Source organism: Microcebus murinus, chromosome 14 (genome assembly GCF_040939455.1).
Source record: "Microcebus murinus isolate Inina chromosome 14, M.murinus_Inina_mat1.0, whole genome shotgun sequence".
Lineage (NCBI taxonomy): Eukaryota > Metazoa > Chordata > Mammalia > Primates > Cheirogaleidae > Microcebus > Microcebus murinus.
In genome coordinates this window covers 2,967,107-2,991,844 of record NC_134117.1, presented here as the reverse complement: position 1 = coordinate 2,991,844, position 24,738 = coordinate 2,967,107, and the positions used below count along the sequence as shown (strand labels likewise).

The 24,738-nt window shown below is 42.6% G+C and overlaps 1 long non-coding RNA gene across 3 annotated transcripts in view; it reads right to left on the bottom strand.

Annotated features, from left to right (window-relative positions):
* The window catches only part of LOC105880397 (uncharacterized), a 254,681-nt gene extending 252,179 nt beyond the window's left edge, over positions 1-2,502 (bottom strand). For all 3 annotated transcript variants that reach the window (XR_012922766.1, XR_001158179.3, XR_012922767.1), the window contains exon 1: positions 2,282-2,502. This is a non-coding gene — a long non-coding RNA (uncharacterized LOC105880397). The remainder of the gene's footprint in view (positions 1-2,281) is intronic.
* Positions 2,503-24,738: the final 22,236 nt, after the last annotated feature.

Here is a 24,738-nt window from a genome sequence, read left to right as displayed (position 1 = left end):
TTATTTTGACCCAGATTTAGAGAATTAGGGATGCAAGAGAATTAGGCATCTATTAGGTAACAAAATTACACCTCTTAAGCATCTAAAAGTGATACATAGTACCATCCTTGGAAGAAGAGAAAAAAATCAAATAACTTTTTGTGTTGGTAAATCTCCTTCAGGATCCCGGTTGAGAATGGCTCTCTATTAAGAAAACAGACATTAACTAGTAACTTTATTTCTTGCCTGTCCCTCTTCCCCACAGCCTAATTATTAGACACTAGTATTTGTGCTAATCTTCATGCTCCTAATAGATATAAGATTCTCCTACAATACTTGATTCTCAGCTTCACGTGATATTATTTTACTCTTAGTTAACGGGGCCATCAGTGAGGTTTTCTACTTTCTTCTAGCTCTTCCCTTTGTCCTTGCATTTTTTCCTACATCATTACTATGGTGTCAGAGCATACAACACATCAACACATAATATTTTGTCACCCTTATTCCCACCTTTTGGTCTTAGTGCTCAGTTAAATATATTCAATAGCTTCTCCAACACTTTATGTTGAGGCTTTTCTAACCATTTTCCAATTGTCTGAAGTTCATTCTCTAGTGGAATCTCTGGGAAAGGCTCACAGGAACACGTGCCCTTGGGTTCTGGCATGTGCGTTGTAGTTCACACATGACACTTACATCTGAAGGAAAGTTGGGCTGGATATGAAATCCTTCAATCACATTTTCTTTTCTTGATAATCTTTAAAATGCTTCATTCTTACACAAATGTTTCTATGGAGAAGATTGAGGTCAGTCTCATTTTCTTTCCCTTATAAGTTTTCGGGATGTTTTGCCTAGATTTTCAAAGAATGGTTTCTTTGTTTTTGAATTGAAGTTCAATGCATTTACTAGGATATAGCTAGAGGTTTTCCATTCTGGGTCACTTTGCTCATGTATGCAGTGCCTTTTTCAACATGTAAAGTCTTCTTTTACCTCAGGAAGTTTTATTAAATCATAATTTGCATTTTTGTTCTGTTCCCTTGCTCGGTTTTTATCTGTGGAGACTTCAAGTAAATGTATTTTAGATCTCCTGTGACTGTCTTCTTTATCAGTTCTTTTTAAATATTTTTAATCTCTTTTTCAATTTCCATTAGCTTGTCTTTGTTCTTCTCTTTCCTTCTTCTATGCCTTCTATGGTCACATTCATTATTGTTTCTTCCAACTACTTCTTTATTTCTGAAAATTTTCTTCTTTTCCTCTAAATCCTTCCCAAAATCTGTCATTTTTTTAATCTTCTACCCTCCTTTGTCCTTTCATTTCTCAGATCTAATAATTCTTTTTTGTGCTGTTCTTTCAAAGTTCCAGTCATAATCGTAATTCACTTTAGCTAATTTTGAACAGCATGTTAAAAATTATACTCCTGTGGTCATATTTTTCTGTTGTGTCATCATTCTGTGTCATAATGTATTTTTTTTTGTCTCTTGTAAAAATATTGCATGGATTTAATCACTTTCCTTTTAGGTCGCCTACGTTTAAATTGCTTAAATAGGATGGGGTTTTTCTAGCCCGTTAGGAACAGGTTCCTCAGAATGGGATTCCAATGAGCCAAGGTAGCCCTTCCACACTCAGAGCCCTGCTGTTACCGTGTTTCCCCGAAAATAAGGCAGGGTCTTATATTTATTTTTCCTCAAGAAGACATCCTAGGGCTTATTTCCAGGGGATGTGTTATTTTTTTTAAGTATGGCACAACAATCTACATTTATTCAAATATAGTTAAGTCGTCTTCTTCTGGAACATCGTCATCACTCTCCAAACCCCGCCTTCCATCCTGAATTTCTTGAGGCTCTATTTCCTTTAGAACCATTGGCACCAAACTCCCATGTCGAGCAACAGAGCTCTCAGGAGGCAGATGAGAAGGACTGCTCATCATCTTTACTGCTCCCCAACAAAATCCGTGGGTTGTGGAGATACTCTGCGTAGCCACCCCCGTCGCTAGGGCTTATTTTCGGGGTGGGGTTTCCGTTGCACAAATGCTTAGAAATCCTGCTAGGGCTTATCTTATGGGGAGCTCTTATTTTCGGGGAAACACGGTACTGTGAATGGTCAAAACGTGGCAACTGTGTAGCCGCTGCTCTGTCTCGGGCCTGGGCTAGGGATGCCTGTGCTTCAGTCCCGGGCTCCTACAGCGCTGCGGGCCTCACTTTCCACACAGGGCTCTCACCTGGAGGCTCGGGCTTGGCCGCCACAGCTCCCCGGAAAAGGCTCCCTCCCGGCCCTCCCTCCAGGCCCGGCTGTGCCGCCCACTCACCTTGGCGTCTGACTCCGACAGTCCCCTCAGAGCGAGGCCATCCCCACGAACGGGTCTCCGGGGCTGCCGTGTCCACGTGCGCCGCCATTTCTCAACTCGCCGCAAATGCCGGGTCCCGCCTCTGACTGGCCGCCATGGTGGCTACATCCGCACTGCAGGACGAGCCGCTCACCTTACGGACGGTTTCCAGCGTCAGTAATCGCGTCAGGCCAATCCAGATCAACTGGGACGTCACAAGAGTTCTGGGCTGTCTTTCAGTTGCCACGGGCCCCAGGTCACAGGTCACATGACCTGAGCATGCCCAGACGGACCAGGCGGGCCTCCTCCACGGCGGAACCCAAGTGCTCGGGCTGAGGCGCAGGGACCGGATTAAGAAGCGAACCCATGTGGCAGGACCTCCGGGATCCAATCCGGTAGGGCCTGGCGTTGCCTCCACAGTCCAGTCGGGTCTCACCTGGTGATCCTCTGACCATAAGAGGATCTCACCTGGTGCCCCCCTGACCATAAGACCAGCCCAACCGCCTCATTCGGGGACGCACTGCTTTTGGAACTGGCCCCGGTGCGCTTCTCACTGTGCCCAGTCTTAAAAGCCCCTGGTTGTAACCAGCTTCGCAGTGTCTACTGGCTTAATAATTGCCAAGAGAGTGAACCCCTCTCCATTTGGGAGGTACCATTTCCACATACCACAGGGCAGGAGGACGGTGCTTCACCCCTGTCTGCACCCCAGCCTAGCAGTCGGTCTCTGCCTTTGCCGAGGGTGGTTTGGCCACACCCACCCATATTTTGGGGTTTCCCTGCCATCTACTTTTTGTTGTCTGTAGTTTTCTTCTCCTGTCCTCCCTCCTTTTGTTTATTTAGGTTTTAAGAAGCATCTTGAAGAGATTAAAAAAACCACACAGAGTCCCTGACTCCCAATGCCACCGTCTGATAGATTTTTAAATGTGGACAAACAGGCTAGGCTCTAAAATTTTTTGAATAGTCCACAATTTGTGTAAGAAAATACAGAAAACTTACATATAACAATCACCTAATTTAGTTTATCCATCCAGAACATTCGCTCTGTGTTGTTCTTCCTAATATTTTTCCTAGGTACTTTATATTTTATGTTGTTTTTGTGAAAGGAATTTCTTTTCCCCTAATTATGCTGATTCTGGCTGATATGTAAGATTACAATTGATTTTTTAATATTTATTTAGGATCAACACACTTTTATTATATATTTCCTTGGCTGAAAAAAAGATAAAATAGATTTTTAGCACAAAGATGAAGATCAAACATGTTATTTATTGAAATGAGCTATCAACGGGGAATTTATAAAATATGATTTTAATGATCGATTTTTAAATCAAAAGATCTTTATTTTATGGTTCACATTCATAATCTTCAGGTAAATCACAACTGATTTAATCAGCATGATTTAATCAGGAGAATTATGTGAGGATTTAATCCACTGGTCTGAAATAACTTTGAAAATGGCATAATTCTTTGTAATAACACACTGCTCTTTGAGTGAGATCTTGTAAATGGCCCCTTTGGAGATGTTCTGAGAAATTGTATCTGTTTATAATCTGGTGTTGGAATATGAACAAAAGTTTGCATATCAGAAAAAGAAATTCTTTGGAAAACTCAGTCTGCATAGCTTTGATTGTAAAAATTCTCTGAATCAAGTAATGAAAACACACTTTGGACCACATGAGCAACTAGCATCTGCTCTAACAGAAAAGATCCAGAGAAGATATGTGTGGCTCTCCTGTATCCAATATAAGCAGCAGCCTGTCCGGGGAATGCTAGAGAGGCATGGAAGTTGTGACCCTGGAGGCCTGTCTCCATGGATTTGGAGGGTGGCCTAAGAAGGGACTGTCCCCAGGCAGCCAGGAAGCTAACTCTAGAATGAAAGAAGAAAACAGCATTGAGGGGCTACCAAGAATCAGGAGCAGAGGATGGGAGAGGAGACAAGACAGAACAATGGACCCTAGCCTTATGTCCAGCAGTGAACACAAAGTCATGCAGGGACACCCCAAATCACCCAAGGCACAGCTTTGCCTCTGTGGGGAGGAACCATGGCAGTCACTTAAACCATATGGACAACACCTACTATAACATTTGTCAATAAATCAGCTTCAGGGTTTGGCTTTCAGGGTTCATCTTGAATCCTGAAGCAACTCAAAATATCTTTGTTAGAACCTGTGCCTCCTTGAGAAACCATGATCTTCTAACCTTGAATACCGTATCTCTCAACTCTCATTAACCATGTGGTGCATAACTAGTTAGTCTCCTCAACTATAAAGTAAAAAGTTAGACTAGATGAACACCCATGGTTCATTTAAGCTCTGACATTCCATAAGCCTCTAAAATCCATAATGGGATTTCACATATTCAAATTAATTCGTCTGACAATTACACACTGAGTACTGAGTGCAAACCACCACCAAGGCATCATGCCAGCCAGTGGTTATAAAAATAAACAGAATTGGCGAAGGCGGGCAGACTGCAAATGGCCACAAGGTTTCTTTTTGAGGCGATGGGAATGCTCTAAAATTAGATGTGGCCATGGTTGCACAACTCCATAAACATGCTAATAAATAACTGTACATTTTGAAAGGGTGAATTTTACGATATATAAGGCATAGCTCAAGAAAGCCATTTCTAAAAAAGCACAGAGCGAGCAGCGGGCCTTGCTCTGAGATGCCTCCAGAAGGGCAATCGAGACAGAGTGGCAGGTGTCACCTGGTGGAGAAGGACGCGTCCCGTTGGGGACAGCTGTGGCCCCACACCCTTGGAAGGGCAGCAGTGCCCCCAACTCGGCAGCAAACTGGTATCTCTCAAACATTTCTTTTTAAGTCACACTCTCTTCCTCTATGTCAAGGCCCCCGTGAACACTCACTGGTAAAATAAAAGCCAACCGGTGTCCCTGGGGCGGGCCTCTATCCGGCCTGGCAAGCATCCAGCAAATTGTCCAAGTTGAGAGGCAATTCCTTTCCTCTGCTTCTCTCTCACGTCCCCCGGGAAAACTGCACCAGGAAGGTAAGCCATGTGGGTAATAGTACATAAGAATCCTAAAATGGCTACTAATTACAATGTTTGCAATTATTTCAAATTTTGATTTTCATAATAACTCTTCATGGTTGTGTTGACCAGAGGGAAATTTTATTCCCAAATGTGCCCATGTCAAATTTGCCATTATCTTCCAGGAAAAAAAAAAAAATCAAATGAAAAGGCCTTTAAAAAGAGATAAAGTTTACTCATTGGAAATTAGAAATGAATATTTATTGTCAGATCTCTGTCTAGATTAAAACCTTTTATTTAACACCAGTTGCAAGTGTAAATTATTCACATGTTTACATTTCAATGACTTCTGTTCTCTAATGATTCCATTTTCTAGAGTGTATTAGTGGTAAGATAATGAAATGCCTCATCAGCTTGGAGTATTAAGCAAACAACTAACTTCAACTTTTTCAACAGTGAATAAAAAATAGAGTGGTCTCCAACAATTTATTTCATCAATTTAAAGCAATACTCAGCTAAGTTCCCCAAACACACCACTGAAGGGAGCGCTGCCAACAGGCAATGGAAAGGCGCTTCAGCCTGCCCTCGACACGCAAGGGGACCGTGATAGCAAACACGCTGCTCTCACACAAATCACGCTTCTTGGCAACATTTCTCTTTCCCAGAGGGCAGAACTGGGGCGGGGGCGGGGGGCAGAGAGAGTGAGAACACAGAATTGCCTACTTCTCCAGCAAAGATTAGCCCTTGCTATCTGAATGACGTTATATGATCATTCACTCTATTCTTCTCTCTTAGATTATTGCTTAATGTTAGGAAATTCAATATTAATAATGATAACCTTTTGTCTGTTTACAGTGCCCTAAGTTCACAAAACACTTGCATATATGTTATCCAATTCAAGAGATATGCTCTTTTTGGAATATTGGAGGAATCTATATATGCCAAAAGATAAATAATCATGCATTGAAATTCAATAATTTTATTAATATAAAACAAATCCATTTTCCAAAAAATTCCATGCAGATGTTTTATGATTCCTTCAATGGCTCCATGTAGTCTATACATTTAAGTGCTAACAACCTACGGCATTTTACACATTCCTCTATTTAATAAATCTCTATTTCCATGGAAATGACAATGAGATTTCTTTTGTTGTTGTTATGCCAAATATAACTGCTGGCCTTGAATAAACTAGAGAAATGTTTTCTTTAGAATCTCGATAGTCATTGTGGTTGACGAGTTAAGACATAATGTCTATGTTCAAAATATCTACAATCTAATAGGAAAAACAAAATGTTCATGAAATGAAAACTAAAAAAGCATGGCAATGAGTAGGAATGACAAAGCGAAAGATAGAGAAAGCTCTAGAAGCATTTGTCCGAAAGACAAATTGTTATGGTCTGGATGAGCCAGAGAAGTCTTTGCTGACTGTCTCCCATGTCAGATGTCACTTAGGATCTGGCTGCTCAGGGAAGGCACCCCATTTCAGGTGGTAGAGAAGTGTGGGGGAAATCCTCAGGGTGAGAGGCGTCAGGCATCCATACGTATCAGTGCATGGCCTCATCCATGTGGGCGTGTATTTTAGCAAAAGGAGCAGTAAAAAATAAAGTTGGTGCATAGATAGGGCCAGGCTGTAATCTTCTAGCTGGTTAGGAGTCAAAAAAAAAAAGGAAGTTTAACCCTTTTAAGCAGTATTTTTGCACTAGTCATCTGACAGTGATGTGTGAGATGAACTGAATGAGAACTCTGGGTAGAGGAGACCAGCCGGGACAACCTTCAGATCACGTCGAGGGAAGGTGGGGGGAAGAGATGGGAAGAGAAGACACCCCCTGTGCACACTCCACAGGGGGGACAGCGGCAGGACCTACTGTGGCTGCTGCTCGGGAGGCAAGGGTGGGAAGGAGGGAGGTTGACGCTGAAGATCCACCCCAGGTGCCTGGGAAGCAGATGACAGCACAGCCGATGGGGCATGAGGCTGGATCGGCTGGGAGGAGAGGAGGGTCTGGAAGTGACAGTCTGACACCTAGTAGAACATGGTGCCACACGCACAGTGGAGTTCCAGAGAAGCCGGGTGGGCTGCGTGGTCACTGAAGTCACCTGCACAGAAGTGACGCCTGAAGGCACAGGAGCAAAGGACTCCTCCAGGGAGGTGCCGAGACAGGAGAGAGGCGCGCCAGGGACCCAGGTGCAGGGCGAGCGTCAGAGCGAGGCCACCCGTGAGGGGGGGGGGGGACATGCAGGCCTAGAGTTACCAGAGCCAGAGGGAAAAGGGTTTCCAGAAGTGGGTGATCCAGAAAAATCACCTCTCTAGTGTGGCATTTACCCCATTGATTCTATATGGGGTGCACATGTTGATTTCAATTTTTAGCCTCCAATTTTGACCTTTTAAATCAAACATGACATACACCTGGAATTAAAACTACCAGATTAAGATATTCTACTGTCACTTCCCATGCAGCTTTTTATCCAATAGGATATGCAAGGTGGTGAGTGTCTTTGCCTTGACCTCCCATGAAATAAATTTGGCCAAATGAGCTCAATCCTAGGACCACTCTTTAATATGCAACAGATTCTTTCAATTTAAAATGAAAAATCACATTTTTTGAATAGTGTCTTCTGTGAAAAGTGGTACAGCAAAAGCTGGTCCAACAAAACAGTGACTAGGGAAAGCCCAGCGCACCTGTGTCTCACCTGTGTGACGCAGTGTGACCCTGGGTGGGGTCCCGTGCCAGGCCCTGTCCTGGAGTATGTGTCATGGGGTCCCCAACACCGTCTGGGCCACTGTCACTCCCCTCCCCTGCTGGAGAGACCTTCCTCCATCACAGCTCAGCTCAGCATGTCCCTGAAGACAGGACTCCTCTCTGCTCCAGGCACTCTGCAGTCCCACCAGCTCCTGCCCAGCTCTTGTCACCAGCACCTCTCCCAGTCTCTCTGATGACCAAGTGATCCCCCAGATCCCTCACCTGCAGCTTTGACTCAGAAACCCTTTGGCACATAGCACCAAAAGCCAGCACCAGGGGCCCAGCCCACTGCACCTCCTGGAGCCACTGCTGTGTGCTGCTCAGACACAATACCTGTCACCGTTTCAGAGGGAAGGGCTCTGCGGCAGAGCTGGACCTCAAGTCCACGGTTAGCTACCGGCAGCAAGAATCCCAGCCCCTACCGCAGGGCGCTTCCCCTCACATTATTCTCTCTCTTGTTTGGGGTGGCCAGGATGGGTTATTTGAAAATTGTTGTAAAGCAAGTCAGAAATTTTTATGAGGAAGTCAAGAAGGCAGAACCTCTTGGTGGTGTGTCATTCACAGTGAAGGAATTCGTTATTTTTGGACAAGAACAATCTCTAAAGATATAACTGGGTCCACAGGGAATGGTCTTCCATTTCCTTACGCTGACCCTTTAAATTAATAGTGGGGTCGCCTGCAACGGTTGGCTTGGGAAAAGGACCCTGGATCCTTTTCCATGGACTTCTTCCCTGTTCTCATCATCTTCGCGATCCACGCTGTCTCCTGGTCTCAGTTCTGCTTTGTTGCTTCTTTCCGCACAGAAACTTCCCTCAGCTTGTCCTCCTCCTAGCTAGAGTGACCGTGCATCCCGATTTTCCCCCTGCACTCTTGGTTTGTACCTTTATTCCAGCATGATTATGAACAGAGCCTTCTTCCACTCCTAAAAATGTCTGGTTTGGGTAATGAATGACAAGGTCGCTGTTTAAAGTTCATGCAACCAAAAGTTAAATGTAGATTGAACCAGTTAATCAAGGAGCTCACAGTGGATATTCTTTTCTTTTGCCAGATCAGCAACCCACCCCTGGCCTCACTCCTCACGGGAAGCCAGGTGGTTCTAGCCAGGACCCACCCGCCCACGGGGGTGGTCAGCGACTATCGCAGGGCTCACCAGTGAAGCCACTGCATGCCCTTTGCAAGGAAGGCAGGCCCAGTGGAATCAGTGGGTTCTGCTGAGAATCCAAACAACAGAAAACGCCTTTGCAACCTGTCAGCGCTTACTCTCCTCATTTCACAACTCATGCACGTTTGCAGTTTTGCACCATGACTTTTTGTTAAGCTACTGTTTATACACCAGGCTTGAATTTTTGTTCTTAACTTTGCTGATCCTTCATGTCCAGTTGTTCCTACACTTTCTCATGCCTTCAATAGACACATAATTGGCTTAGCAAATGGGTTCATTCATTCATTTAACAAATATTTATTGTACTGGAACTGAACTTACTTTTTGTAAGTACTGAAATACAGTAACAATGAATGAGATAGGCAAGGTCCCCTTTTATGTAAGGTAAGACTAGAAGAGAAATTAGATTTAAATAAATATTTATTAAACTATAAATGTATGAGTACCACAAGGAAAAACACAGAAAGGTGTACCAGAAGACTCACCTCATTTTTGGTTGGAGGAGTGGTTAGAAAAAGACTCGGGAGAGCCTGAGATCTCAACAGTGGGTAGAAGTTGGCCAGGAGCAAAAGGAGCGGCTCTCACACAGACCCGGAGATGGGAACTGCGCAGGGCTCTAGAGAAATTGTAAGAGAACACATGGCGAGGCAATGGCGTGGGCCTTGCCAAGGAGTCTCAGTTTCTTCCTAAGAGTGGAAGGGCTTTAAACAGAGGAGTGTGCATCAGATCTGCATGTCTAATAGGTCTCCCAGGCTGCAGGATGATGCGTATGGAGAAGAGGGCACGTGTGGACAATAACCACACTTCTGCAGGCTGGGACAGCCCACGCAAGGCACGCTGGTGGCAGAGAGGACGGCAAGCAGGGACAAACTGGGAACATGCTGTGGGGCTGGAGGCACTGGAGCAGGGAGCACAGTCTGACCCTGGGCGGAGGGGCCGGGGTCTGAGATGAAGATGCGGACAGGGAGGGAGGAGCTGGCAGGGAAGGCCGTGTGTTCTGCTGTGACTGCTTCAGGCAAAGATACCCGCGAGGCACTGAGAGGGCACCGGGACAGGGCGCCCACGGGCGAGTCTGGGTCGTGGGCACGTGATGTGAATCGGGGGTCCCTGGCTTGTAGACAGCTGAAGTCCTGGGTTGGGGTGAGGTCACTTTGGGCACGTGGAGAGGGAAAGAAGAGACAGGTGCGGGCACCTCTGAAGTGGAACGTCAGGGTCAGAAGAGTGACCCAGTAAGAAGACGGAGCATGGTAGGAGAGATGCAGGGCAGAGGGGTCCTGGGGGCAAGTGTCAGACGGGAGGGGGTGGGGGCTGAGGATGATCCCTGGGTGTCGCTGAGTCAGCAAGAGACACTCACTCACCCCGGGCGTGTCCAAGGAGTGGCGCAGGTGCAGGGATTGGAACACGAGGGAGCCAGCCACTGGCTGAAGAAAGGACAGAAATGGGGCTTCCACAGGAAGAGGACATGGGGTCCAGGGAGAGCTGTTGTGTTTTGTCGTAATGGGTGGACATGTGCATGGGGCTGGCAGGCAGCAATATGCGTCGGTCCTGACAGGCAGGAGCTAGTAAAGAGGAGAGAGTTGAGAAAGTGGATCAGAGGGAATAGCTGTGTGCTTTTACTGGGGACGTAGCGAAGAGGGATCCAGAGCCCGGGGGGAGGGGGGCAGCCTCCATGTCCAGGCAGGAAGGGCGGGTCAGAACCCCTCCCTGGGATCTTCTCCCAGGCAGAGGCGGGAAGAGCCCGCATAGCGAAGCCAACAGGCACAGGGCTCACGCACCGAGCGTGGTCACCGCGCTTCGAAGGCGGTGGTGCGGTGAGTTATGGCGCCGTCTCCAGCAGCGCTGGCCTGCAGTTTGGGACACGGAACGCTCTTTCTTTTACTAACTTCCACCTTCCAGGCCATCTGGATCTCCGCTGACACCGAGCAATGGATGGGGGCGCTAAGCGGAGACACTCCAGCTACAAAGTGCTGGTTTCGTCAACACTGGAGTGCATTTAAACCCTTCGCGCACTTCCTTGCTACCTACCTCAGTAAAGATGTCTTGATGCCTTTCTTTATTTTGGGGGGTCTAATAGAGATGGACAAGGTCTTCCAGAGAGTAATTTCCACTTGTTCTCAACCTCTTGTCTGCTGTTCTTACTGCTACGTTAGTCTTTGCGCCACACTGTGTAAAAGAAGCGTTTAAATACATTATCACTTTTGATAGGAAAACCTGAGGAACACATCCCAGGCTTCTGGCACTGCCTCTGGCTCCGCCGGACCTGCAGCCCCCGGGCTCAGACCTGCCTGCTAGGAGTTAAGGACCAAGACCGGGAACACAAGCAAGCAGTCCCTGGCTTCTCCGCGCTTTGAAAACGTAGTTTTCCTCCCTGTTTCATTCCTATGTGATATATATTCATAACCACATGTAAATAAATAAAGTGCAGTGATTAGGAGAGGGGTTATATCAGATAAACATGGGGGAAATTTGGTCACCAAAGGGACAATCAGTCACAGCAGCTGGGCCATCGGATCAGGGGTCTGGGAGTGCACGAGGGATTTTAACTTCGCTGCAAGCATATGTGGATTCCAAGGATCTGTCACTGGCATCACAGTGAAACTAAACAAAAGTTATCATTTTTTTCTTGTTGTCTGCACTTTAGAAAACTATTTATACAACATTTGTTTCTAGATCCAAATGCAGTTTGGATATTTAATGCTAATCTGTATCACAGTATAAATAGCATCTTGATCAGTAAACACGATGCGTAAAGATGTATCTGTGCTGTTATGTTTGTTTAAAACTTTTTTGTAATAAACAAGATTCTTTTGGAGAAAATAGTACTTACAGTTTTCCATGTGTTTTTGTGATTTTGAATCACAAACATTCACTCTTTCGATCCCAGCTTTTCAGTTGGGCTGCAAGATGTCTGGAACCTCCTTAACCAATAAGTCATTTTACTTTTTTGTCATTGCAACGTTTTGGTGTTTTGATTTTTGTGGGTGAGTTAGGTGGTTTGGACTGCATTTAATCAAATGATAGAATGTAATGTAAAATCAATCCAATGCAGCCCCTAAACTGATAGACTTTTATGTGTGTATGACTTTTCATTAAATAGAGACAGTGACTTTGTGAAGAGGAAAATAAACTCTCCAGCTCTGCAAAGGCAGAGCCCACTTGGCTGGGCATTCACCCTCCTCACCTCATCCTTACTCTTCACTTTCTGGAAATAAACACATTTACTGTGCACAATAACTGAACTCACATCTTACCCTCTCGCACACACTCGCTTTTTAATTTAGAAGAGTCTTGAAAAACATGAAGCAGCAGGATTTTGGCATGCTCTTCAGAATGCACATAAATAAATCTTTTTCAGCAAATCTCCAAGGGTTTTAGGCAAAACTTTGTGAATGCCAGAGGAGAAGGCTAAAAACAATTTTGGGTTTGTTTGTCGAGACAAAAAAAAAAAAAACGGACATCGTGTCCAAAGTACAATTTAAAGCATTATTTTTTGTATTAAAGAATTTGGTAATGTGCATTTCCAACCCAAGAATTTCTCGGCAGAGTTTCCCAAGCATGTATTGCTTGTCCAACTTTTTAACTCTTAACAGAGAAAGCCAAACAGAAAGAGCTCTTGGAAAGACCCATGTTTCTGTGGGAGCCTCTTTGACTAAAGAAGTGGATCATGCATCCAAGTATCTTCAGTTTTCATCTGAAAGGATTCAAAATCACAAAAACTACTGCCATGGGCACAGTTTTGTCCTTTCCCCAAATCCTCATGACCTGTTTCTTCCTGTTAACAAGAAAAGACATCATGCTGCATATAATAAATGTTTGATAAATATTTGTTGAATTTTTTTAAAAAGCCAGAGCTACCAAATTATGTTTGCCTTTTGTAATGAGTCCATTTTTCCTGTTTCCTGAAAAATGGTACATACACATCGGGAAAATGAAGTTTAAATGTGAAAATAAAATAAAAGAGGAAACAGAAATCCCCAGGATTCCTCTGGCCCCTAAAGAAAGGCACTTCTCTTCTTTCCCTAAAGCTCCTTCCTGGCTCTCACGCACCCTGACCAGCATCACGATCTCTCACGAAGCTGATCTTCCCAAACAGAGGGAGATTCTCTATCAGTCAGACCCGTCTTCGCATCCTTCACTGCCAAGCACAGGGTACCAAGCACAATGGCCACCGCTGGAAGGGACCCAGCAAATGCCTGCTGAGTAAATAATCCCATTATTTTAATTTTCCACATGTACTGGCTAACACTGTAGGCAAAAACTCACAAACATGCCCGACAAATGCATTCCAACTCCTCCCTTCAGGGCTTCTGGAAGAATGGAGGCATCCACACAATGCTTTAAAGTCGCTGATGTTATTTCTAAACGCCGTGAAAGATTTCCATGACATATTTGTGTAATGCACGTCGTTCGTATTTGTCCACTTAGGTCTTTATTTGAACATCTGGTTTTCTGCTGTGAGCTTCCCTGTGCCTGGATAGAGGCCACTTTGAAACCTGGAAGCAATGCCTGATGTTCTCTAATTACCTATTTTTCCCTCAAACAGAAATAAAATTGACCGTAAGAAAACCTGGCAATGACCCATTTTTGTGGATTGCTCTGATAATTCCTTTTTTGCCCAATTTCATCAGTTCTATTGAATTTACCTCAAAGAAAGTTTTTGATGTTTTAAAGAGAAACACGTCACCCAGTGAAGTTACTGGTTTCATTTCAAGTTCATTACCGTTAGGTAGAGCCTTCGTTGCAGATTACAGGGCCCCAGCATGGCCTGGCCCCGTGTTTCCACCCATTCACTTCCCTTCTCCTTTCCACACCTTGCTCCCTGCATGCATGCCAGCCACACGCTTAACACCCTCAGCATGCCACGCTCTTTCACACCGCAGAACATTTCACACGCTTTCTTCTTTGCATAAACACTCCCCTCCACCAAACACTGACTGATTTAATTGACACTGACTTTAGATCTCCACTCAAGGGCACTGGCTCTAACAAACTATTTCTTATACCAACTCCAGGTCAGTTTACTGTATTATACATTCGTGCAGAATCAGTCCATTTCACTACCTCACAGCACTTGTTTTTCATCTTATAATTATGCATATATTGTGATTATTTATCCAATGTCTGTCAACAACAGTCTCACGGCTTTATGGCATTAGGGACCGTGCCTATTTTTACCCACAAAGGAGACACTCATATATTTGTCTCATTAATGCATGATGAAGAAGTATTAGTGAATAAACAATCCATACATCTCATAACCTATTTTGTCTTCTAGAAGGCTCACTTTATCACTCCCCATAATAACTTTCATACATTCTCTTCCCTATTCAAGCTTCTGACATTTTTTTCCTCTACCCTCTCCTGCTAATGACCTTCCCACGTGCTTCATGGAGAATGTAGAAGCCAAACCCACACACTGTCATCTTTCCACCACCAAACCTGTAAACCAATATACATTTCTTCCCACCTTTTCCTTAAATAGGGAAAAAAACAGCAAAATGACAGACATAAATCTAACCATATAATAATTATATTAAATGTAAATGGACTAAAAACTCCAACTAAAAAGTAGATAGTGTAAGACTGAGGGTGGGGGAGGGCAAGAAGCACCAGACACAGCTATGTTACGTCTAAAAACAGATGCACTACAACTATAAAAACCAAAGTAGCTGAAAATAAAAACAGAATACCATAAGCCATAAAATAGTAAACATAAAAAGAATAAACTATGCCAAGCAAAATATCTTTTACTATATGTTACTTTCAAACAGGCAAAAATGGACTTCAAGAAAAGCAGTATCACCAGAGATTTAAAAAGACATTTCATAATGATAAAGGGGTCACTATATCATAAAAACATAACAGTAACAATGATAAATGTATATGTTCCCAATGACAGCACTCAAAAATACATGAAATAAAAACTGACCAAAAAAAGGGAGAAATAGTCAAATCAACAAACATAGTCAGAGATATCAGTAATATCCTATCTGTGATCTATGGAACAACCATATAAAGTATCAGTAAGTAAATAGATCTCACATATATAGATTGTAGGTTACACATTTATAGAACAACAGAATCTTTTCAACTTTATATAGAATGTTCAACAAGATATATACCACATATTGGATAAAAACAAGGCCCCCAAAATATAAAAAGATTAAAATCCTGCATAGTATCTTTTAAAATCACAATAGAATTACATGTGAAATATAGAACAATAAGATAGAAATATAGAACAATAAGATTTAAACACCCCCAAATATGGGGATATTCAAGAAATATGTCAACAGGGAAATTTAAAAACATGTCAAAGTAAATTATAATGAAAATACAACATATGAAATTTGTGGTGTATAGTCAAAGCAATCATAAGAGGGTAATCTATAGCTTTAAATGCTGATATTAGAAACTGGAAAATGAGGATCTAAGATAAATCTTTGTTAAAAAGATTTCTATGTTAAAAAGCTAGAAAAAGTCAAATAACCTAAAGTTAAAGTAAGTTGAAAGAAGAAAATTCTAAAAGTAAGAACAAAAATCAATAAAATGGAAAACAGAAAACAATTGAGAGAACAATGCCAAAAGTTCGTTATATGAAGACATTAACAAAAATTGATAAAACCATCATGAAACTCATCAAGGAAAAAAAGAGAGAAAATGATGTACCCATATTACAAATAAAATAGATGACATGACAAAAGTCTACAGAAATTTAAAAGAATAATAAGGAAATGGCAGAAGCAATGTTTTGCCAACACCAAAACGGACACCAGATGGAAGAGAAATTCTGAAGAGTCTATTTCAATCAAAGAAATTGAATTTGTACTAGTAAAACTCACTAACAAGAAAATGAGGCAAAGGCATTAAACAGAGTAAATGGTGGATCAATACCCCTCATTAAAAAAGATGCAAACAATTCTTAACTAAATTTTAGCAAGTTGAATATAATATTACATAAATGAATAATATCTCATGGCCAAATGGGGCTTACCCAAAACAAGGAAAGCTGGTTTAATATTTAGAAAGCAGTCGAATGTAATTTACCATATTAATAGACTAGAAAAGAAAAATTACAATCATCTCAAGGATGTAGAACAAAATCCAACATATATTGTTTATTAAAAACTCTCAAAAAATAAGGAAGAGAATATCACCCATCTGAGAAAGGACATCTGTGTTATACCTAACATCACACTTAATGATGAAAGATGAAATATTTTCCTGCTAAGCTTAGGAATGACACAAGAACACTCACTCTCGTCAGCTCTATTCAGCGTTTTATAGGATTTTCTAAGTGGTGAATTCAAACAAGAAAAAGAAATTAAAGGCACACAGATTGGAAAGGAAGAAATAAAACTATGTTTATTCATAGCTGGTAATTGTTTATGTAGGAGATACCATAAAATACGCCAATTAAAGAAAGATATTAGAACTAATAATTTTGTTTAGCAAAGTTTCAGTATACTAGAAACTTTGGTTTCAACACAAAAAAAATCAGTTTTATTCTATATATGAGTGACAAACAATTGTGAATTGGGCAAAAGATTTTAACAGATACTTCACCAAAGAGGATATATGAGTAGCAGCTAAATCCATTAAAAGATGCTCAATATCATTTGGCATTAGGCAAATGTAACAATGACCTACTGTTACACACCTGTTAGAATGGCTAAAAGACTGAACCTATCAAATGTCGGCAAAGTTGTGGGGCAACTGGAAATATAAAACGGTACAATTACTGGAAAACACTTTGGCAATTCCTTAAAATGTTAAGCAAACACCTATTATATGACCCAGTCTTTACTTTCTTAGATGTTTATCCCCCCAAAATTAACATGTATGCCCACACAAAGATTTCTGAACAAATGTCTATAGCAGCTTTATTTGTGATAACCAAACGTTGGAAACAACCCAAATGCCTATCAACAGATGAGTGGATAAATACACTGCAGCATATCCATGGAGTACTACTCAGCAATTTAAAGAAACAAACTATCCTACACATAACGATATGGATGAATCTCAGAAGAATTGTGCTACGTGAGAGAAGCCAGACAAGAAAAAATATGGACATAGGATTCCACATATGTAAAATTTTAGAAAATGTAAACCTGATGTAAAGCAGATAAGTGGTTGCTTAAGATAGGCAAAGGATTGGGGGGAGGGAGGATTGCAAGGGACACAGTGAAACTTTTGGAAGTGATGGATACGTCCATTATCTTGATGATGATGGTGGTTTCACAGGTGTACACATACAGAAAAAGTTTTCAAGTGTTGACATATGCAGTCTGTTGTATGTCGGTTACACCTCCATAAAGTTTTCTTTTAATCACTTACCATTTCTATATTTTAGCATCAACAATTAGAAATCAAAATTTAAAACTACAGTTCTACTTACAATAACTTCAAGAAAATATTATATTTAGGAGTAAATTTAACAAGACATGATGAACCCCTATAGTAAAAAACTGCAACATTTTGCTGTGAGAGATTTTTTAAAGACCCAAATAATTAGAAAGATACACCATGTTCATGGATGAGAAGACGCAATATCATTCTCCACAATTCACTTGTAGATTCAGAGTCTCAGGTCTTTCTTATAGAAACTGACAAGCTGATTCTAAAATCCACAGGAAAATGCAAAGGGCCTAGAAAAGCCAAAACAATGTTGAAAAAGCAAAAGTAAGCTGAGGACTTCCCTACTTGACTTCAAGACTTACTCTCTGAGCTGTAATAACCAAGATAGTACAGAATTGCCTAACACATCAAGGGAATAGAAACCAGAAACAAGCCAACACTTAATACGGTCAAGTGATTTCTAACAAAGATGCCAAACAATTTAGAAGAGAAATTAAATTCAACAAATAATATTGGAACAACTGACATTCATAGGGAGAAAAAAAAATTATTTCTACTCTCTGCTACACACTATACCAAAAAAAAAAAATCATATCAAGATGGATCAGAGACCTATAGGTAGAAGCTATTAATAAATCTGCAAAGCTTTTAGAAGGAAATATGGAAGAACAGTGTTGCAACTTAGAGGCACGCAAAGATTTATTAGACAGAAATAGCAATAGTCATAAAGAAAAAATGATAAATTAGATTTATCTAAATCAAAAATGGATGTTCATCAGAAGATACCATTATAATAATTAGGCAAACCACAAGTATTTGTAAATTATTTACCTAAGGACTTATATCCAAAACATATAATGGCTCCTGCAACTCAAAAATAGAAGGACAACCCAAAAATTAAAATGTGGGCAAAATAACTAAACAGATATTTCACAAAAGAAGTGATAGGAATGATCAATCACCATACAATCCAGCGGTTACTGATCAAGTGGTTACTGACTAGTGGTTAACTAGTCAATATCACTAGTTGCCAGGGAAATGCAGATTAATGACCACAGTGTTGTATCACTACAGACCACTAGTATAGTGTAGTGGAAACCATAGACGGGCAAAACCAAACATTGGCAAAGAAATGGAGTCACCTGAGCTCTCATCTGGCTCTGAACAAATTATTAAGTGGTGTGACCACTTTGGAAAAAGTTTTGGCGGTTTCATGTAAAGTTAACCAGACCCTAAGTATTTAACCAAGATAAATTAAAATACACGTCCAAGAAAAATGCATGTTCAAGAATATTCCTGGCACCTTCACTCACAGCGAATGAAAACTGGAAGCCCCAGTTGTCTGTCACTGGGAGAACAGACAGTCTGTGGTGTAGACTCCCGAGCAGAAGCAGAAAGAAATGAGCAACTGATCCCGCAAAGTGGATAACCCTCACTGCGGTGATACTCAGTGAATGCGGCGCAGGCAGACACGCTAGAAGATACAGTATGAGATTCCATTCATAGAAAGTTCTAGAACAGGCAAAACTAATCCAAGGGTGACCTGGCCACAGATGGGGGTGGTGGCCGTGCAGGAACTGACTGGGAGGAAAGAGACCAAAACATTCCATATTATGGAATATCCATAGATGTCAATGACACAAGTGGATTCGTCTATCAACATTGCACAGTTAAAATGCGTGCATTTCAATGTGTGTAAATGTCCACTTGAAAGAAGGAACTGTAACCAGCGGTGACAAGGAGGAAAGAGGAGGGAGCCTATAGCGATGTGGGGGCCACAGCAGAGGCAGAACGCTCATAATCGCCGAAGCTGGGTGATGTGACATCACAGTCCATTTTTCTACTTTGTTTACTTTGTGTCTAAAATTTTCCATAATAAAATATTTCAAAATAATAATAAAAAGTATTACTTTTTCATCTGTAGTATTATCACTGGAATGGATAAGCCAATGCAGATATTTTTGAGTCATTTACTTTCTTTGTTTATTTAAACATTTTTTCATCCATCTGCATTGTGTGTAATAAAATTCTTTCGAAATATTTTATTATGGAAAATTTTAAACACACACAAAGTAAACAGAGTACGAAACATTTAAAACCAGTTTGTGAGTCACTCAGCAAAATGTCTCTCGGAGTTGGCAATCACACTGTACATGGGTACGCACAGACGCCGCGTGTGCTTTACAACACGGAGCATCCTCCTAGAGCCCAGTCTCCAGCACACGTCTTAGCGTCATGACACCCAGTCACCGGGGAAGTCGGGGAAAGGGCTGTGGGCTCAGGCCTCGTCCTGCTGCTTGGCCTTGGACAAGTCAGCTATACCAACTCCCCTTATCCATAAAATGAGAAAAAAATCCTAGTGCCCACCACACACAGTAGTTGCAAAAATTAAATGAGATGATGTATGCAAAGCCATTGCACATGTTAAGTGAAGTCTCAATATTATTAATTCGGGAATGTAATTTATTATAAAGCTCACCTAAAAAAAAGATCACCAGGCAAACAGCAAAAAACCTTTTGGAGGCATGAAGAACACACAGCTGTTTCTTGGACTGGCCGGGCCTTTAGAGAATCCCTAGGGAACAGGGCACGGCCGAGGACCGTGCTGCTGGCTGGGGGCAAAATTTTAAGCTTCTGGAGGAAACAGGGAGGTTCCGGCTTGTTAAGACTGAAAAGAAATAGGGAAGTGTTTACCTTTGCTTTGTCCAAGTACGCTTATAGCAATAAGAATCAATGTTATGGCTGAAATTTCTGCAGGAAAAATAATTTTGTTAGTGTGAGCCCAAAATCTAGCCCCTAACTCCTTTCCCCATTGAAATATTTATTCCTGTAATTTGGATATTTATAAAAATCTATCTCTTTAGGAGAACGAAATTATATCATAGCAGAGGAGAACACATTTTAAGTGAAGCAAAACAGACTCCAAACCATGCGACAGAAAGAGCAAACCAGTTGCCCAGGTCACAGCAGCAGGTCTTAAAATTCACCGGAAGAGAATCAAACCGGGCGATACTGCTGACTGTTTAGTGACCAGAATCAAGGTGACTGTGACCAGGGCGGAAGCAGGTTGATTCGCTTTCTCTGCGGTGTGTTCACGGAGACCACCCTGTGTGCACGTCACACAGACTGAAGTTTTCCCACAGCCTTGAGGGGAAGGGTGAGCTTAGCACCAAGTGGAACCCAGGGCACGCACGCGGCCCTACCTGGTCTCCCCTAAAAGTCAGCAGAGGGAAGACAGGTGCCACAGCCTGCCTGGGAGAGAGGCCTGTGGGGCTCAGGCAGCGCCGGGCTGTCCTCGCCCGTGGACACTAACTGGATCAGATGGCCTCCAATTAAACAAGTTGAGCACCGACCCTCAGGCTTTGAGCCAGGCAAGCCTTGTCGAGAAATTCACTTTTCCAATCTAGCTTTAACAAGAAAAGAAATTTATAAATGGAGATGTCAGAACAATTATAAAGGAAAATGTCAAACGGAAATTTGGATAATTCCGCTCGTTTAGTGGGAGTTCTAAAGCTACAGATAACACGACCAAAGCAAAGAGGGCCTCGGCCAAGACGGACTTAACCGAGATGAGTCATTACTGCAATTTCCAGATCTACCACTCACCCGTGAAAGCCCGTCACAGGGAAGATAGCTGCACGCGCAGCTGGGCCCTTGGGGTCTACACGGCCCTGGCCCGGCAATACACGCTGTGGTCTGAACTACCGGAATGTCTGCACGTCCCAGGACAGATGGCACATGCCGTGATCAAAGCCACCAGGAGAAAGAAGAGAGCAGAGCAGACAAGGAAATGGGTCCTCCGAGAAGGGCTGATGGCAATCATTTACTAATGAGAAAATCCATGTGCCCAGAGTGACACACCAAAAATACCCTTCCGGAGAAGAGGCCTGAAATGACGAAATGGCAGCCTCGGAGGTTGAAGGGAGTACAAATTGGGAGCTTCGTATTTTTCACGTGTGTCAGACATCAGTTAATCACCCCCACCACTGCAGGTACCTTCACCTGCAACTGGTGACGCTGTTCCTGAGGCAGCTGTCATTCACGCTGGGTCCGCAGGTGATTATGTTGTTGTGTCTCAGTGAGTTATTGTAGATGAGAAGTTCAACACCAAGTACGCACCAAACTTTTTTACAGGTACACAAGCCGTGGGCCCACGGGGCAGCAGCCTGGATGTCTGGGCGACCCGAAGGCTTGCTATTTGAAAAGGACCCTAAGATGTGCAAATAGAAGGTCAATTGTAAACTTTTAGTTCTCTGCCACTTGCAGGTCAGTTGTCTTCTTGGCATAGCTCAGGTGGCTCATCTGTGAAACTGGCCACTGACACCGGAAAGGGGGTCTGGACTCTTAGACTATTCCTCAAGGGGCAGGCACTGCGCCAGGTGCAGGGTGGGGGCAGTGGACAGATAGAAGGAGGAGACCTTGTGCCCATCTCCCAGCCTCTTACCGCCCCAGTGCGGGAAGCAGAGGGCAGTAACTGTGACAAAGCAGAAGAGAGACCTACACAACAGAGACTCAGAGCACCAGATACAAAGCCCAGGGGATTCATTCCATCTGGACCACGGGGGACAGCTTCATGAAAGAAGCTGGTGGCATGAGAGCTGACGGTTATTAGGAAGGAAGTAATGAGGACCCTAACTAGGACGGAGCAGTAGCAAGGAACAGGAGGACCCAGGACGCTCCAGACACACACGCCAAGACTGGCAGGCCTTGATGAAGAAGCAGACAGACCAGGTCACCCCAGCTCCCGGTCCTCGAGCAAATTCTTTTCAGCTGAAGGTCTTCGCCCCTCATAATCCCTGGCTTGTAAAACCATCTCATGACAGACAAGTCAAACTGAACTTTAACTCAAAGCAAATAATGTGTGATTTCTACATTATTTCAGTAATCAGCTATAGACATATAAATATTTTACATATAAACAAACAAAGTACGTATATACTTTTATAAGTAATAAATACAATTAATTTTATATATACATGCATAAAATAATTATATGTACACATACATAACCATTATAACTATTAAAGAAGAAGAATAAACCTATGCAATTTAAATTACTTTCTAATAACACTTTAGATGTTTTTATCAGAATGTAACACTTGAGAATGAAACAGAGAACAGAGGGGAAATTTGATGATGATTCTCAGGGATTAGGTGAGTCATATCCCAGATATTTAAGGCGGAAAAAAAGTTTCGAGTCATTTGACGGTAAGATATTTGCCTTGTCCCAATTGCTCATGGTGCTTCTAAATCTAAAGAAAGAGAGCACCCAACGAGACAGATGATAAAATCAAATGTAAAGTCCGCTGGAGTAAGAGAACACCATCACTACGTAGTTGCTGCAAAACGCCGTGAGCCCCCATCAGGGAGACCCAGCGGGCAGGATGTCTGCTCTGCTCCACTCTGTGGACTGTGACCTCATGGAGTAGATCCGGGGCCGACCAGGATAAATAATGTAAAAGACACTTCTGTTGAGTGCAAAGGAGAAATTTCTAGCATCAAAGATGTCCTGAGCTTGCAAATGGCGGGTGTTCAAGTGAAGATTGGGCACGCGTTGTATTTCTCAAGCACCATCCTTAGGTTCTTCACGAATATTAATGATTTCGCTCCGACAGAACCTATGAGGTGGGGACTCTTAGTATCCCCACTTTACAGAAGAGACAAATGAAGCACACGGAGGTCGCACGACCTTCCTGAAGTCACCCAGACTGCGAGCCACACTGGCCGGCCGGCCCCAGCAGCCACGTTCTTAGCCGCGGTGCTGCTACAGGGCCCTCGGCAGAAAGGTCGCTGCTGGATGAGGGATCGGTGTACAGCAAACGTGTGACCGCATCCGACTGCAACGGCATCACAACGGGATGTGATGTGTGATTTCTACATTATTTGAATCCCTGAGAATCATCACCAAATTTCCCCTCTGTCCTCTGTTTCACTCTCAAGTGTTACATTCCGAAAAAAACATCTAAAGTGTTATTAGAAAGTAATTTAAGTTGCATAAGTTTATTCTTCTTCTTTAATAGTTATAATGGTTATGTACGTATACATATAATTATTTTATGCACGTATATATAAAATTAATCGTATTTATTACTTATAAGAGTATGTAAGTACTATGTATGTTTATATGTAAAATATTTACATATCTATAGCTGATTACTGAAATAATGTAGAAATCACACAACGGCACCTACAACGGGAATTGAGTGTTCCCGCATAATCGAGCAGCACGCCAGATCGTCCGAAATCTAAACACCAAAGCAATCAGGCCTTTTGAAGACAGTGACCAAAAATATTCTGAGCATCATCTTGAGCTATTCATCTTTTACTTCATAAACATCTTAGAATTTTCTGTCCATCTTTACTATGGGGTGTGACTTTAAAGAAGGACCATGCAGGAATCCATCCCTGAGTTCTCAACAAGGAAACCTCAGCAGGGAGCATTTGGACAAGCTGGGATGCCACCGGAATGCGGACGAACCTTGCACGTGGCAACGCAGTGTGAGAACCTGCCTCTGGCTGTCCCCAAATGGAGCTTATGGTTGTCTCCTTATTCTCATATCAAGTTAAGAAAGGATCAAAGCTATCACCTCACACCTGTTAAAATGGTTACTGTCGAAAAGATGAAAGATAAAAAGCGTTGTCGAGGATGTGGAGAAAAGGGAGCCCTTGTACACTAGGGGCAGGAATGTAAACCAGTACAGCCACGGTGGGAAATGTACGGAGGTTCCCCCCAAAATTAAAAATAGGGCCAGGCGCAGTGGCTCACGCCTGTAATTCTAGCACTCTGGCAGGCCAAGGCAGGCAGATCGCTCAAGGTCGGAGTTCAAGACCAGCCTGACCAAGAGTGAGACCCTGTCTGTACTAAAAATAGAAAGAAATTAATTGGCCAACTAAAAAAAAATAAATATATATATATATATATATAAAATTAGCCGGGCATGGTGGCACATGCCTGTGGTCCCAGCTACTCGGGAGGCTAAGGCAGGAGGATTGCTTGAGCCCAGGAGTTGGAGGTTGCTGTGAGCTAGGCTGACCCCACAGCCCTCTAGCCTGGGCAACAGAGTGAGACCCTGTCTCAAAAAACAAACAAACAAAAAATTAAAAATAGAACCACCATATGACCCAGTAATCCCTCCTCTAGGTATATACCCAAAGGAAGTGAAATCGGAACCTCCTCAAGATGTCTG